The following is a 15,294-nucleotide window of genomic DNA, read 5'->3' as shown; positions in this document are numbered from 1 at the left end:
TCCTAGACAGAACTTGGCTAGAGATCCTGGCAAGGCTGCTGATCAACTGAACGCTGTCTCCATGTCATTCCTTCTTCGCCGACGATCAACTGAACGCTGTCTCCGTGTCATTCCTTCTTCGCCGACTCCGTCCACACCTTTGGAGAACCCCTGGACCTGCTGGGGTTGGACCCCGGCACAGAGATTCAGAGAAAGTCCGTGAAAATGGTGGAATTTGCAAAACTTTCATTATATGCTTAACATTTGATGAGCTCCTAAAATTAAATACAATGTACAGAGAATCGTTGCTTAATGGAGGCTATTTTTTAAAATAAGTAAACAGAGTGCTTATACTTTGCTTGAAACTAAAATTGCAAGTGAAATTCAAGTTTGGTCAGCGGGAGGAAATTGACCATTTTGATAAATTAAGCACACCAAATAGATTTAGAAAGTAATAGTATATAGGATGACCCTGTGTTATAAATGAAGGAACTGTGGACTGAAAAACAAGGGACATAAACTGTACTCAGCTCTTCTTTCACAGAAATATGCCATCAGAGCAAATAATCTGCTGAGCCCAGGTCTTACCAATTTTGAGAAAGAGTGATTTGGATCAAATGCTGATACATTTTCTGAACATCATATTCCTTTTTTATTCCTTTCTTTGTTGATTGAAGTATAATAATTGAACTATTAAATGTTCCAGGCACAAGTAGGGGCTGGGTAATGTATCAATGAATAAAATAATCACGGTTCCTTCTCTCAGGAGTTTGGCACCAACTAATGGTGACAAAATAAACAAACTGTGAGTATCATTAAAGAAATAAAGCCCAGAAGTCTGGGACCATGCTCTGGAGTCATTGTTTGGGGAAAAGCAAACTGAGAAGGTGAGGACAAAAATGTTAGAGACGAACCAGAGGAGAGTAGTGTCCTGGAGGCAGGGGGAAATTATATTTCAGGAAGGGTGTGCCTACTTCACTGAATTTTATGAGAGACAGATAAAATTAGAAAAGAAAAAATAGCCTTCTTAACAACATAGACATCATTGGTAATCTTGGAATAAATAGCTTTTCAGTGGGTGGGTGAGGGAGAGGTAGCCCAAACCGGAGTGGAATGACGAGTGAATGTGATGAGAGGTAGTGGAGACAGCAGGTATAAACCCTGAGCTTATACCTGTTCTGCAGTCAAATATGCAAAAGGAGATATCTTGAGGGAAATATGACACTAGGAGGATTCTTCTTGAAGAATAATGACAAACATGTTTGCTGCTAATGGGAAAGGTAAGACGGAGGAAGAGTTTGATGGTGCAATTAAAAAGGGTATGCAAAGCCTGTGAGAAGTAAGGTGGGGAGTTTAATCTTCAATAGAAGCATGCATTTCCTCAATAACAGAGAAGGAGGTAAAGATGGGTACAGATGCAGGAAAGTGGAAAATGAGGACATTTAGCTTTCATCATTGAAGTGTAATGCAGAATCATGACCTGAGAGGGAGGACAAGTTTGGGGCAGGAATTTTGAGAGAGGAGAAATGTCTAGCAAGGTGTTGAAAGCTTTAGGAAGCATTTACACATACGGTGTTCCTAGCTTTTGGTGGAGGCTTGATTCACATTTTTGGGCCAATAGATTAAAGCATAACATTTTAGTACTAAAAACAGATCCGCAGTTAATTTTCTATGGAAAACTAAGAAAAACATTTGCATATACTAGACTTAGTTTAAAAATACATTTCGCAACAATCTCTTAAAGGGTCAGCTATAAGAATCAGGTTTGCCAATTTGCTCCAGCCATGGCATACAGAATATATCACTTTTTAGACCCCAGGCTAGAAGACAACAGTCAGATTAGGTATCTTCTAATTGTCCAAATCCTCTAACCTGTGTAAAAAAAAACTTATGCAGTCAAATGGTTTGCTCAATAGATATTTCTTTTTATTTTTGCACATCAGAAATGACATGATTATATACAGATAACCATTTTTCTTCATATTTATAACATTTATCTTTTTGTATTTTTAAAATATATTTTTCTGTTACCTTAAAAAAAAAAGCCCCTTTTACTGGTTCTACTTGAGAAGGTTTTCCAAACCCATTTCCTAAGATAACATTCTGAGTAAAAATGCTCAAAACCCTCCTGGTAAGCCTCAGAGTATTGATTATCTTCTAATCTAGTTTTGACTTTGCCTTGAAACTTCAGCAATAAAAGATTTAAAAGATTTTTGCCCTTCTCTAAAAGCTATCATCTGTAATCCTTCCACTTGCCCATTTCAGAGTCCAGATGACTAAATGTCACATTCACTTACCTTTATAAACCTCCAAATCAAAGTTTCTAATATCAACACTTGTCTCACTCATCACTCTTGCTTCTCAACTCCCAATTTATTGGTAATTCTTTACCGCCCCTTGCCACTTACTGTCTGCGGGGTTTGAGTGGTCAGAGCAGCTAAGCAGGCTTCTGGAGTCCAACAGCTTTAAAAGTTCCACAAATTTCATACAGGAAATGGGAACATATAAACACAGTGCATGTCAAAGTGTCATCCCGTGTTGACAGTAAATCACTTAGCCAACATTTTGTTTGTCTTTGTTGTTCCATCAGGAACCACTCACAGCTGCCGTGTGTGTGCCTGCCTCTGTGTGTGTGTGAGTGCATGTGTGTTGCAAAGTCATTTCTTAAGCCCTCAGAAAATGCTGCAGTTTTATCCTCCATTCTTCTTTTTTAACCTTTTACAAATAGCCAAAATAATGTATGGATGTGCGCTTTCACTGTCCTTTTCTCTCAAATGCAGGCAATAAAAGTTGATTTGCACTAACAAGCTAAAAGCTCTGAGTGCTACCAGACCGTGATGCATTTCAGGAGGGAGGGCAGCGATCAGATCCTATGATGGTAGAAAGCATTTTCACAATAGACACCACAAAGATTTATAATCCAAGGCTGGAATCCAATCTATTTTTCAGAAGTCAGCTGGTATGAAAGAAAAGATTTAACTGAAAATTGGTCAGAGTGGGAACTACCTTCTTCTGTTGCTTTGGATTTCAGTATAGTCCATGCATGATGGCTGCTGCAATTCAAGCCCTCCCTATTGTCCTCCATCCTCTCTGCAAGGATTCTGGTTATGGTAGATTCATAGCAATCATAATAAGGCATCAAAATGTTTGTGGGAAAATACATGCTAGATATAGCCTATGTTTATGCCATTGGCTGGCAGTTAAAATGTCCATTTCTACCAAGAAAAGTAGAAAATGTAGTCAAAGAATATGTTAAAAATGATAATGTGCATTTTACATTTAATTGGCAGATTTACTAAATTCGAAAAGATGTTAATTCAAAAAGATGTCATGGTGGTCCTGCATAGAATTATGGACTAGAAACACAAAGCTGCCAATTTGCTCATGTACATTAGTCTCAAGTAAATTATATGTAAGATTTCTTAAAGGAGAAAGTATAACGGATAGTTTTAAATCTCAACTTATATACAAAATAGACATGTAACCACTATGTAGCCATCATGATTATGTTATTCAGGTAAAAAAAAAAAAAAAGGTGTCCCAAGAAAGGATGGAGCTCCCATGGAGAAAGGAATGTCTAGGCGGATGAATAGAGTCCATTCTGATAAAGAGGCTACCCCGTTTTGCATCGTGGTCTTTCTCTAATCAAACAAAATCAGTGGGACACGACTGGAATATCACACAGTTTAGAAAATAATGCTGGGGAACCCATGCAGTCACTTCGTGCCATATAGATGGGAGGAAAAGTGACTGTGGTCTAACAGCCTGAGCATTGGAGCCAAATCCCAGCTGCCATTTGCATCTTGTGCAAATTGGGATAAAATATTTAACCTCATGAAATCTCAACCTCCTTCTCTGTGTAAAGGGACTCCTAATAGGATCCTTTTTATGTGAGGATTATTTGACAATAAATGCAAAGTTCTTGCTGGCACATCTTAGCACTCAGATGTTAAATATTATTAAGTAATTACAAACATATAATAAAGAACAGTACATATGACTTTGAGAATATTTTACGCCACAAATAAATATCAGACTTTCATAATTAACATTTTGTAGTAATAGGAGGAGGAGGAGGAAGAGAAGCAGTGGTGGTGGTGGCACTGGGTACATAGTGGGATTAGCAACAACTTAGTGTTGTAACAGAGTGAGATGGAGATCAGTCTGCAGAGACTTATTGGGAAGTGCTTCCTGAAACAACACCTATAGTGGGGTGAGGGAACCGGGATTTGGCAGAAGGAAATGTTGAGCTGTGATGTGGCTGCAGTGGAGAACTCAACCATCTCAGGGTGCTCTCTGAATTTGTGAAGCCTCAGAAATACCTCAAATGGCCTAGTATGGTGCCAAGGGGACAGGGGACCTTTGTTCCCCATCAGTCAATATGTGGATACAGGCTGCTTGAGGGGAGGCCATAATCCTGGGCAAGGCAGCTCTTCAGTGTTAGCAATTTTGGGGGGTGTACGTTCCTGGGAGCACATACCACAGCTTTGACTTATAGATCATTACTTGTGTTGCTCAGATCTTCTTGCTTTATGTAAGCCCAACTAATCCTGGAACAGCTTTCTTCAGGATTCTGGTTAGTCTCTTTTTCTGGGGAAATTTACAAAAAAGAAAATAAAAATAGTACGGTTCCAGATACAACAGTTGGACTTGCAGTTACAAGAGATTTTCATCACCCTCTTATTCTACCTATTGTAGATACCCTTTGCCATTGGCTAGCAACTCCCTGCTCTAACAGACTTGCCCAGCAGTATGACCCTGGCCCCCAACCCTCAGGTCTTGAGGACTGATTGTTGTGCTCTTTTGTTATAGGCTGTTATAGGCTGTGACTGCTATACTTATTCACTTAAAATTGAAATTGTGCAGGAAGAGTACCTATTACCTTGGTGCAAATATAGTCTTCCCTTCTCTGCTGAGAACGTGGTTCCTTTCCTGGCCTGCTGGCCTCATGGCACAAGGAACCTAAAGGGACTGGTGGCAGAGTAGCTTAAAGCTTAATGGAATTTTTGCAATGTCCCCCCCACCCCTGCCCCACCACCCTAGAAACTAAGATATATGATCTCTCTCAGCTTACAGTGGTGGGGATGAGAAAAATAAAATCTTTCAAGTTGGTCACTGGGAGTGTGATGAGGCCTTTACCAACCAGCCAAGCTGTGTGTTATCACCCATGTGTCTGGGTGCATTCTCACCTCCGGTGACTTTTCCTTGCACAGAGAGTGGGGGAGTTTCCCTTACCACTGCCTTTCAGGAATATCCCTGAGTGGGGCTCATATGTAGCAGGAACGTTTCTTTTCCAGCTTTCACATGTTCTCCCTTTGTCATCTAGACATAGGGGTCCCCTATGTAACCCCAGGTGTGCTCTGAAAGGGGCTGCAGGGCCATGGGCATGGATCACAGAGAGGACTGGAAGAACTTGCTTTTGAGTAATGATTCTGCCTAAGCTGACATGTGCTGCCACTGAGTTACTCAGGGGTCTAGGAGCCCTTCTCACCAGCACATCCATTATTACTTTGGTAAATGGAATGTCCTCTGTGCTCTTCCCTCACATGTGGTTGGCTGATGACATTTTTAGCTTCACATAGTATTATAAGCTAAATTGTGTTCTCCTCAAAAGGAAAAAAAATATATATATATTTTGAAGGCTTAACCCCAGTGCCTCACAATGTGACTATTTTTGGAGGTTGGGCCTTCAAAGAGGTGATGAAGTTAAAATGATCTATTAGGGTAGGCCCTAATCCAGTCTTACTGGTGTCTTTATAAAAAGAGGAAACACACAGACACAAAGAGACACCAGGAATGTGGGCACACAGAGAAAAGACCATGTGAGGACACAGCAAGCAGGCAACCAGAAGAAACCAAATGTGCCAAAACCTTGATCTTAGACTTATAGCCTCTAGAACTGTAAGAAAATAATCTCTGCAGTGTAAGCCACCCAGTCTGTGGTATTTCGTTATGACAATCTAATACAACAGCATCTTCATTCTACCATATATACTTCCTCAAGTCCTTTAATCCCTACTTCTACTTTCCTCATCATTTCTTCATTACTTAGTGTGGGACATTGTTTTCTCCAAGATTTTAACAGCCAACCTAGTAATGTGTTAGCATTATCTTCCAAGGTCCTTGTCAGAGTGTTAGTTTTTTATATCACTAGTTTGCTTCCATATCAATAAGCTCATCTTTATTGAACTTTATGTTTCTCCTCATATACTCTCCTATATCCTTCCAGGACATGTTGGGTAGGCCCTAAAGCTCCTTCAAGTTATATTCCCTTTCCTTGCACATCCCTGATTGGGTTTTGTTGTGACTTGATCTTAGTTATTGAACTGCTGTCCAGGAAAGAAGGTGAGAATGATCCTGGGAGCTGGGGTTAAAGAGGAGGTATGTTGTCTTGCAAAGCAGAGGACTCTAGATATCTTTAAGCAATGGAGGAGCACCCAACTTTAACAAGGAGGAGTTCTCAGGCTCAAAGGATTCAGGGAAATTTCATATTTGAAGGTTTTCAAGTTTATTGATCACGGGTCTCCTTCCCAATTTCAGGGTCTAATTCCATTTCAACTATATGATGACCTGGTATAGCAAACTTGCCAGTGTTGCAAATTCAATATTCTCTTGAACTCTGTTATGTTAATAAGAATTATTAAATAAGTATATAGAAATAAATATTAATAAGCCTAATTTATCATTAAGAAGGGCCTCTCATTTTATTTTAAATTGATGATTATTCATCTTCAGTCTTTCAGGACTTTCTCCAGTGCATCAATAGATGTCATATAAAAATTCTCATAATTGCTAGCTTTCTGAAAACCTCTAAAATGATGGAGATCTTGCACCTGCCAGTATATTTCATTCCAGTAAAATCAGATTCTAGTTCACCACCATGACAATTATTCCTACTTCATGCCAAGGGCTGTCAGTACTGAACTTACAAGTAGTGATTGTTCTTCATTGCCAGCCTGCTACTAGGTGATCCAACTCCAAACTCTTATTTTAGATTTTCCTTAATAGGATTGCTCAAGGCACCAACAGTTTCAGACTGGGTTCCTTGGAAACAGTCTCTGAGATGGAGGTTTGCATTCAGCTGTATGTTGAGGAGAGTGCTCTTAGGAACAACAGAGTGAGAGGAGTAGGACTGGGTAAAGGGAAAATTTGAATTGTGATGGAATTACAGTAAGTGTTTCAGCCAATCCTAAGAAGAAATTTAAAATTGGAATTGGCTCTTCAGATTTGCTCCAAGTGAAGTAAGTTTCTTGAGCTTTTATTTTCCTTCATTAAATAGTTGCTGAATGAGGGCTAACCCCAGGGAGGGCCTTACTGAGGCCTTCAGTAGTAGGCTATTTCTGTGGAAGGGCTCAGCTGTGAGTTGTCAGCAGGTAACTCCCCTAGAAGCTAGGACAATAAGCAGCTCAGTCCTAACGGAATGTTAGAGGCACACTACAGCATCCACTACAAGAGGTAATTACTAAGTCATCCCTGTCATCTGAATAGTCATCATTCCTATTTCAGCTGCTCCAATTACAGAAGTTGCATAAAAATAAGTTATTTTAAGAAATTATTTTTTACTAGTAATGTAACTTATGAAAGAAGTTTTTGCTTGAACAACCCTTCCTACACTAGCATGTACGCTGCCTACCAAGTTTGCTTATCAATCATTTGATGAACATGAGAAAATTTAATGCAAACCATTGTACAAGCGAGTAATAAATAATTTGATTATCAGAAGTTTTATAAAGATTTTGAGAAAACTGATGATATCCTGGAATATTTTATAACAATATTTTTTTGTGTGATTACCTTGCAAGAAAATATATGCAGGGAAAACTGAGAAGTAATATGATTTTAGAATTTTGTGGAAAAGGCCAGCATTTTATTCATTCTTTGTTCAAAATATTAGTGCATAATTGCAATTTGAACTTAGATGCTATAGAACCAAACAATTTTATTTAAGAATTTCTAGTTCAAAATTAAAGTCTCAAGCTCCGTTTTCAGTTATTTCAGTGAATATTTTTTCTTCATAATTTTTTCTCAAATATCAACGACTTTCAGTTATGATTCTCTACATAGAAATGGACAGTCAGGTAGCACCTGTGTAAAGTCTATGTTTTAATGTAATTTTAGTAGTTCACTAGTGTTTATATAGAATGGAGAAAAAGTTTATTTAGATTTTATTTTTAGAAAAAAACTTTAAGCAAGGCTAAGCTCCAAAAGAGGGAAAGTAGGGGAGGGAGGGGGCAAGGAGGAGAGATCAACCAAAGGACTTGTATGCATGCATATAAGCCTAACCAATGGACACAGACACCAGGGGGGTGAGAGCATGAGTGGGGGGGGGGAGGTTGAGGGTTAATGGGAAATGAGGACACATTTGTAATACCTTAACCAATAAAGAAATTAAAAAAAAATAATAGAAGGAGATAGAGATCAGCGCTAAGTAAATTCTGTGCAAAGGAATTTATCTTTCAACTATTTACCTCTTCTGAAAGATAAGAAAGATTTTCTTAACCAATTAATTGAGACTGTTAACTAATTGTCATGGCAAACAAATTCAAATTTTACATCAGGAAACCACTTTTTAATTGCAAACTTGGTAAGAACACCATAAAAAGAACACCGTAAACTTGTGTAGTGATGATATAGCATTTCAAGGACTCCTGCTGTGCTTCATGATTAACAAATTTAAACACGTGGCTTATTGGGAAAAACAGTGAATGGGAATCAGTGACAGACGGCTACTGAATCAGATTCTAAAACAGCTATTTCCCAGTTTTCTAATGAAAAAGGTGATTGCTATTTTACTAGGTCTTTATTACTTCTCAATAGATTAGTTGAGTTGGCAATAGGGGGCCAAGCATTTTTCAGTAAGTTTTCCTGGAATTTATGGGGCCAACCTGAGATCACCATAGCAACATCCTGAAACAAATCTGGAATTTACTGAGTTTTTTACTCTTCGTTAGCTAACTTCGCTTCATTCATGAGTTTCCATATCTGCTTAGACCTCTAGATATTAAGCTCTTAGAGAGAAGGAGTCATTTATTTATCTTTGTTTCAATACAGGGAATAGTAAGATGTTTCACATATATCATTCATTTATGTCTTTGATTTAAAAAATCCAATTTTGCCGAAACCGGTTTGGCTCAGTGGATAGAGCGTCGGCCTGCGGACTGAAAGGTCCCAGGTTCGATTCCGGTCAAGGGCATGTACCTGGGTTGCAGGCACATCCCCAGTGGGGGATGTGCAGGAGGCAGCTGGTCGATGTTTCTCTCTCATCGATGTTTCTAACTCTCTATCTCTCTCCCTTTCTCTCTGCAAAAAATCAATAAAATATATTTTAAAAAAAATCCAATTTTATATGATAATTTTTTTGATCACAATATTTTTTTATTCCACTAAAAAATCTGTATATTTCAATAAGTCATAGAGTAGTTACTGATCATTGGCCAGGTAGTCACTGTGCTTAATGTATGTGTGCTTATGTGTGTGGATAAATACTAATGGTTTTTGAATGCATATATATGCAAAAATTATAAACTGAACTTGTCAATGGATAATCAGTGTAAAAGTTAGAACTTGAGCCCTGCTTTGGGAGGAAATGGGTAGGAAAGTAAAGAGACGGCAAGATCCTCAATATTTGGATAGGAACAATCACATAGTGAAAAAACTTTGCCCTGACAAAGAGCTAATATACAAAGTATTCCCACTGTCAACTTAGTAAACCAACTTGGTCATCAAGGCACCGAAGAAGAGTTTTGATTAATTGTAACATCCTGGAATATTGGTAAATTGGTTTCAGACTGATGTTTCTCTTAAAGCTGGAATCATCCTCAGAACAATACGTATGAAAGCAATGAAATCTGGCTAGTTGAATGGTATCTCAGCTGTCCCGAAAAAGTTAATGCCAATATCAGAGTACAAAAACAATGATCATATGGCTGCTATTAGTACTACTAGTAATAAACCTGACGAGTTTATATTGAGTTTTAATGAACAGAGATTTTTATTGCTCAGCATCCAACTCAGTAACTTCAGTTTTTGGGTGGACATTATTACTGTGTTGCCACTGGCTATTGAGGTTGACATAAAAAATAAATATGGTTAGTTGAGTCTTAACTATAAGGCTTTGGTTCTCAACCTGTGAGTCGCAAACAATGAAAATACATCCTGCATATCAGATATTTACATTACGATTCATAACAATAGCAAAATTACAGTTATGAAGTAGCAACAAAAATAATTTTATGGTTGGGGGTCACCACAACATGAGGAACTGTATTGAAGGGTCGCGGCATTAGGAAGGTTGAGAACCACCGCTTTAGACAAAAAAAAAACAAACAAAAAAAAAAACAAAAAAAAACCCCACTATTATGGAACTTTCATGGTTATTCCAGAGAGAGAGAGAGAGAGAGAGAGAGAGAGAGAGAGAGGAGAGAGAGAGAGAGAGAGAGAGATGAGAGGGAAGTATTGATCGGTTGCCTCCCACACACTCCATGACAGGGGATAGAACCCTCAACATTTTGGTGAATGGGATGACGTTCCAACCAACTGAGCCACACCAGCCAGGGCTTATTATGGAACTTTTGCAACAAATATTAAGTCCTGATTCACCTCTAATTGATTAAATCCGTCAATGTGTACAAGATGCAGTAAAGACAGGGGGCTGTAGAAGTGTATCTGGGACCAGCTGCATCCTGTTTCTGTTACAGCCACTGTAAGGGGCAGTTTTGAAAAGCGTTTTATTATGGATGATTTAAAACATCTGTATACCGAGGTAGAAGAGTAAAAATGTATTCTCATAAACCCATCAAAACTTCAATAATTATCAATATTTTGCAACTCCTGTTTGATCTCTGTGTCTATCCACATCCTCTCTCTCCCTCAAGGATTATGTTGAAGTAAATCTTGAATTCATTTCCGGTGTGTACTGATGACTGATCTTCAAGGCAATTAACTAGAAGACATTCAAATTATTATGAGGATGGCAGCCTGGAAAATACTACGGAAGATGAAATTTGAAGTTTCTAAGCCAAACTGAGTAGCCCAACCACCCTAATAGGTTAAGATAGAAATTACTCTTAATTTGGCTTTTAATATTATGGATGATTTTTATCTTCTATAAATTTTATATTTTTGCATTTTACTTTAGGTTTTAAATCCATTTTGAGCTAATTTTTGTGAAAGGTCTAAGGTTCTAATGTAGATTCTTTTTTTATTTGCATGTAGTTATCCAGTTGTTCTAGCACCATTTGTTGAGAAGATTATCTTTTCTCTATTGAATTGCCTTTGTTCCTAGACAAAGATCATTCAAAGATCATTTATTTATGTGGTTCTATTTCTGAACTTTCTATTCTGCTCATTTTAGTTATTTGTCAGGTATTTTTGCTAAGACCATACTACTTAGATCATCATAGCTTTATAATAAGTCTTAAAATCAGGTAGTGTCAATTTCCTGATTTTATTCTTCTTCAGTATTGTGTTGGCTATTCTGAGTGTCTTTCATATAAACTTTTGAATACAGTTGACCCTTAAACAAAACAGATTTGAGTTGCATGAGTCCACTTACATACAATTTTTTTCAGTAAATATGTACGGTACTGCAAATTTATCTTTTCTTAAAAACTTTCTTTTCTATAACTCATCTTATTTTAGGAATACAGCATATAATACAAATAACATACAAAATAAGTGTTAATTAATTGTTTATGTTATTGGTAAGACTTCAGATCAAGAGTAGGCTATTAGTGGTTAAGCTTTTAGGGAGTCAAAAGTTATACCTGGGTTTTTTACCTTGTGAGTTTTTGTCAGCATCCCTAACCCCTGTGTTGCTCAAGGACAAACTGTAGTGTGTTGATATTTACAAAATAATCTGGTTGGAATTGCATTGAATATGGATATCAGTTTGGGAAAACTGATATCTTAATAATGTCATCTTATTTTTCTGAAATGAAATATATCTTAATTTATTTACATCTTTCATCAAAGTTTTACAATCCTATATAATAAAAGCCCAGCAACTGAAACGGCAGAATGACCAGAATGACCAGAGACCAGAACCATCATAGCCTCTCACCCAGGCTGGCCCTGCCCCCAAGTAAGTGGTAAGGGACAATCAGGCAGGCAGGCGAGTGGTTAGGGGCAATCAGGCAGGCAGGCAAGTGGTTAGAAGTGATCAAGCAGGCAGGCGAGCAGTTAGGGGTGATCAGGCAGGCAGGCAGGTGAGTGTTTAGGGGCAATCAGGCAGGCAGGTAGAGTCCCGTGATCAATTGACGCAAAGAGGGAGACACAGGCCACCCACCACATCCTCGGTGGCTACGATGGGAGGCACTGGTAGCAGTGGACACTGCAGGGCGGGGCTGGTGCCACAGTGGCTCCTAAGCGGGCACAGTGCCTGAAGCTTGGCCTAGGCCCTGGGGTTGCCACCTCTGCCCACAGCTTCTGCACGGCTGGACTGCCACTCTTGCAATGATGCCTGGGCAGATCCCGGGCCCTTCCATGACCTTGGGCTCTTTGCCAGGGCTTGGCCCCCTCACTGGATTTCCCAGTTTGGCCCTGACTGCAGAATAGCTGAAATATGCTGACATCCACAACATTGGGACCATGATCGCCCCTTTGCACTTCCTAGAGGTGAAACTGGGCAAGAGGCCTCAACCTGTGAAAAGTGAGCTAGATGAGGAAGAGGAGCGGAGGAAAAGAACAAAGTGGTGGCAGCCTGATGCCAGAACAACACATTCTTTCTTGTCTCTCATGAACTCTACTCTTTCAAAGAGTATTGGCCAGTTATTATAGTTTCCCTGATCATGAATGTGGAGCTGAAAACCCAGATGGAGGAACTGAAGCTGGACCAGCAACAGCTCATCCTGATGCACAACATGCATCACGCCACCTGCATCATCAGGACCAACAGTGTTAAGACCCCCGACTCAGAAGGCAACCCACTGCTGGAGCAGCTGGAGAAGACGTGACCACGGGCTGGGAGCAGGTAGAGGAGGAGGAGGAGGTGACGGGAGGGAGGAGGAGGAGGTGGGTCCCAGAGGGCTCTTCCTTTGCTGTGTGAAAAACTCTTCAATGAGGCTCAGCACAGCCAGCATCGGCCAGGCTTTTTTGTGAAACTCAGATCAGCCACACCAGGGGAAGAAACCCAGGCTGATGAAACCCAGGACCAAGTGCTGAGACCAAAGTAGTCCTCAGGGGGGCCTGTTCTGCTTGGGGCCAGGCTCGCAGGAGGCAGGACAGAGGCTCTTGGCCAGAGAAACACCCAACCAGGCCGCTGTGGGCACTTCTCCGGCCTCTCTGCCAGGGTACCCACCCAAAGAACCTCTGAGCAGCCAGGAAAAGCCATGAGTTGCAACCAAAATTAGGCTGAGTATGGAGCTCAGAGTGATACTGCAATCTGCCTGCCCCCAGCCCTGACCCTGATCCTGATGCAAGGCTGGAGAAGGGCACAGCCAGGCCCTGCTGTATCCACCCACTGTGGTCCAGCTCAGTCCCACCCTGAGTGACAGCCGGGGTGCACCCTCGCCAGCCCTGCTGGAGTTGCTGTGGGCACGAGGCATAGGCGCCCTTCCAAAGCACATACAGACTGGCTGTCCTGGCAGGGCTTTCAACTGAACATGATTTTTATATTTTCTTTTTTTAAAAAAATATTTTTTACAAAAAAAAAGATTTTATATAAGCGATATATAAATGGATTTCTATAATCACTCGATGTGTTACAGTATAAATATTAAATATGCTATGGTTTGTTTGTTACAAACAGATATTCAGCAGTTATGGCCATGTGTGTAACTTCTAAGTACTGTAGTCTCAGGGTGTTGGGGTTGGCAGGGGCGGGAGTATAGTGCATTTCCATCTTGGTAAACCCTTCATAGTACTCAGTTCTGTATCGCTCAGTACACCTTACCCTTACTTAAAAAAAAAGAGGGAGGCCCAGGCTACCCAGCTGGTGGCACTGCAGTGGGTGGACGGGGCCTCCCTCTGTGGGGTGATCAATCTGGGGGCCCCACCATCAATCTCCCCACAGAGGGAGGCCCAGGCCACTGGCCAGCAATGCTGTGGCAGGTGTGTGGAGGCCCGGCCAGCCAAGCAATCATACCCCACGCTTGTTGCCTGCAGAAGGAGGCAACCAGTGGCAGGGGAGGATCGGGGGCAGTGGTGCACAGATGGCAAGCAGTGGCAGTGGCGGGGACAGGGCCAGCTGCCAACAGCCAAGGGAAGGAAAGCCTGATAGGCCCTGATCTCAGGCCAGGCCTAGGGACCCGGATTGCGAGAGGGTGCAGGCTGGGTTGAGGGACCCACCCGAGTGCACAAATTTTCATGCACTAGGCCTCTAGTTTTTCTAATAAAGATCTTATAAATATTTTGTTAGATTTATATCTAAGTATTTAATTCTTTTGGTGCTAATATAAATATTTTGCTTTAAATTTCAAATTATACTTCTTCATCTTGTTCATTGCTAGTATACAGAAACACAATTGACTTTTCTATATTGACCTTGTAACTTTTAACCTTGCTATAATTGCCTATAGGTTTCTACTTCTTTTGTCTATTCTTTCATATTTTTATGTAGACAACTGGAGGCCCAGTGCATGAAATTCATTCATTGGGGGGGGGCCCCCTCAGCCCAGTTTGCACCCTCTTCAATCCCGATTGGGATCAGGCCTAAACCAGCAATCAGACATCCCTCTCACAATCTGGGGCCGCTGGCTCCTAACTACTTACCTGCCTTCTTGCCTGCCTGGTAACCCCTAAATGTTCTCCCTACCAGCATGATCACCCCTAACCACCTCTGCCTGCTTACCTGATTGCCCCTAACTGCCCCCTCTGCTGCCCATATAGCCCCTAACTCCCGCCCCCCTGCCGGCCTGGTCACCCACAACTGCCCCCCCTTGCTAGCCTGGTCACCCCTCACTGCCCCCCCCTCCCGGCCTGGTCACCCCACAAAGTCTGCTGTTCAGTCATTTGGTTGTCCCTCACTAACCCTCCTGCCGGCCTTGTTGCCCCACTCAGCCTGTTTGGTTGTTCCTTCAGTTGTTTCGTATGTGACAGCCCCTGGCTCTTCATAAATATAGATTATATTTCTAAATGAAGACACTTTAATTTTTTCCTTCCTAATCTACATATTTTATGCTATTTTCTTTTCTTATTGAATTCACTAAGACTTCTAGTGTGATAGTAAATAGCAGTGATGAGAGAGGCACTCTTGTTTTGTTCCCCATTTTAGAGAGAAACAGATATTTTATCATTACTAAGTATGAAGTTAGCTTTATGTTTTCTGTGGATATTATTTATCAAGTTAAAAAAATTTCCCTTTGTTTCTAATAATTT

General features: G+C 40.5%; 1 pseudogene; it reads left to right on the top strand.

The window, feature by feature from the left end:
* The first annotated feature begins 12,379 nt into the window (after window positions 1-12,379).
* Window positions 12,380-12,983, top strand: LOC102752889 (annotated as a pseudogene).
* The last annotated feature ends 2,311 nt before the right edge of the window (window positions 12,984-15,294 follow it).

Source organism: Myotis davidii, unplaced genomic scaffold (assembly GCF_000327345.1).
Source record: "Myotis davidii unplaced genomic scaffold, ASM32734v1 scaffold206, whole genome shotgun sequence".
Classification (NCBI taxonomy): domain Eukaryota; kingdom Metazoa; phylum Chordata; class Mammalia; order Chiroptera; family Vespertilionidae; genus Myotis; species Myotis davidii.
Note: the sequence above shows the minus strand (reverse complement) of the source record. Positions and strands in the feature narration are given on the sequence as shown.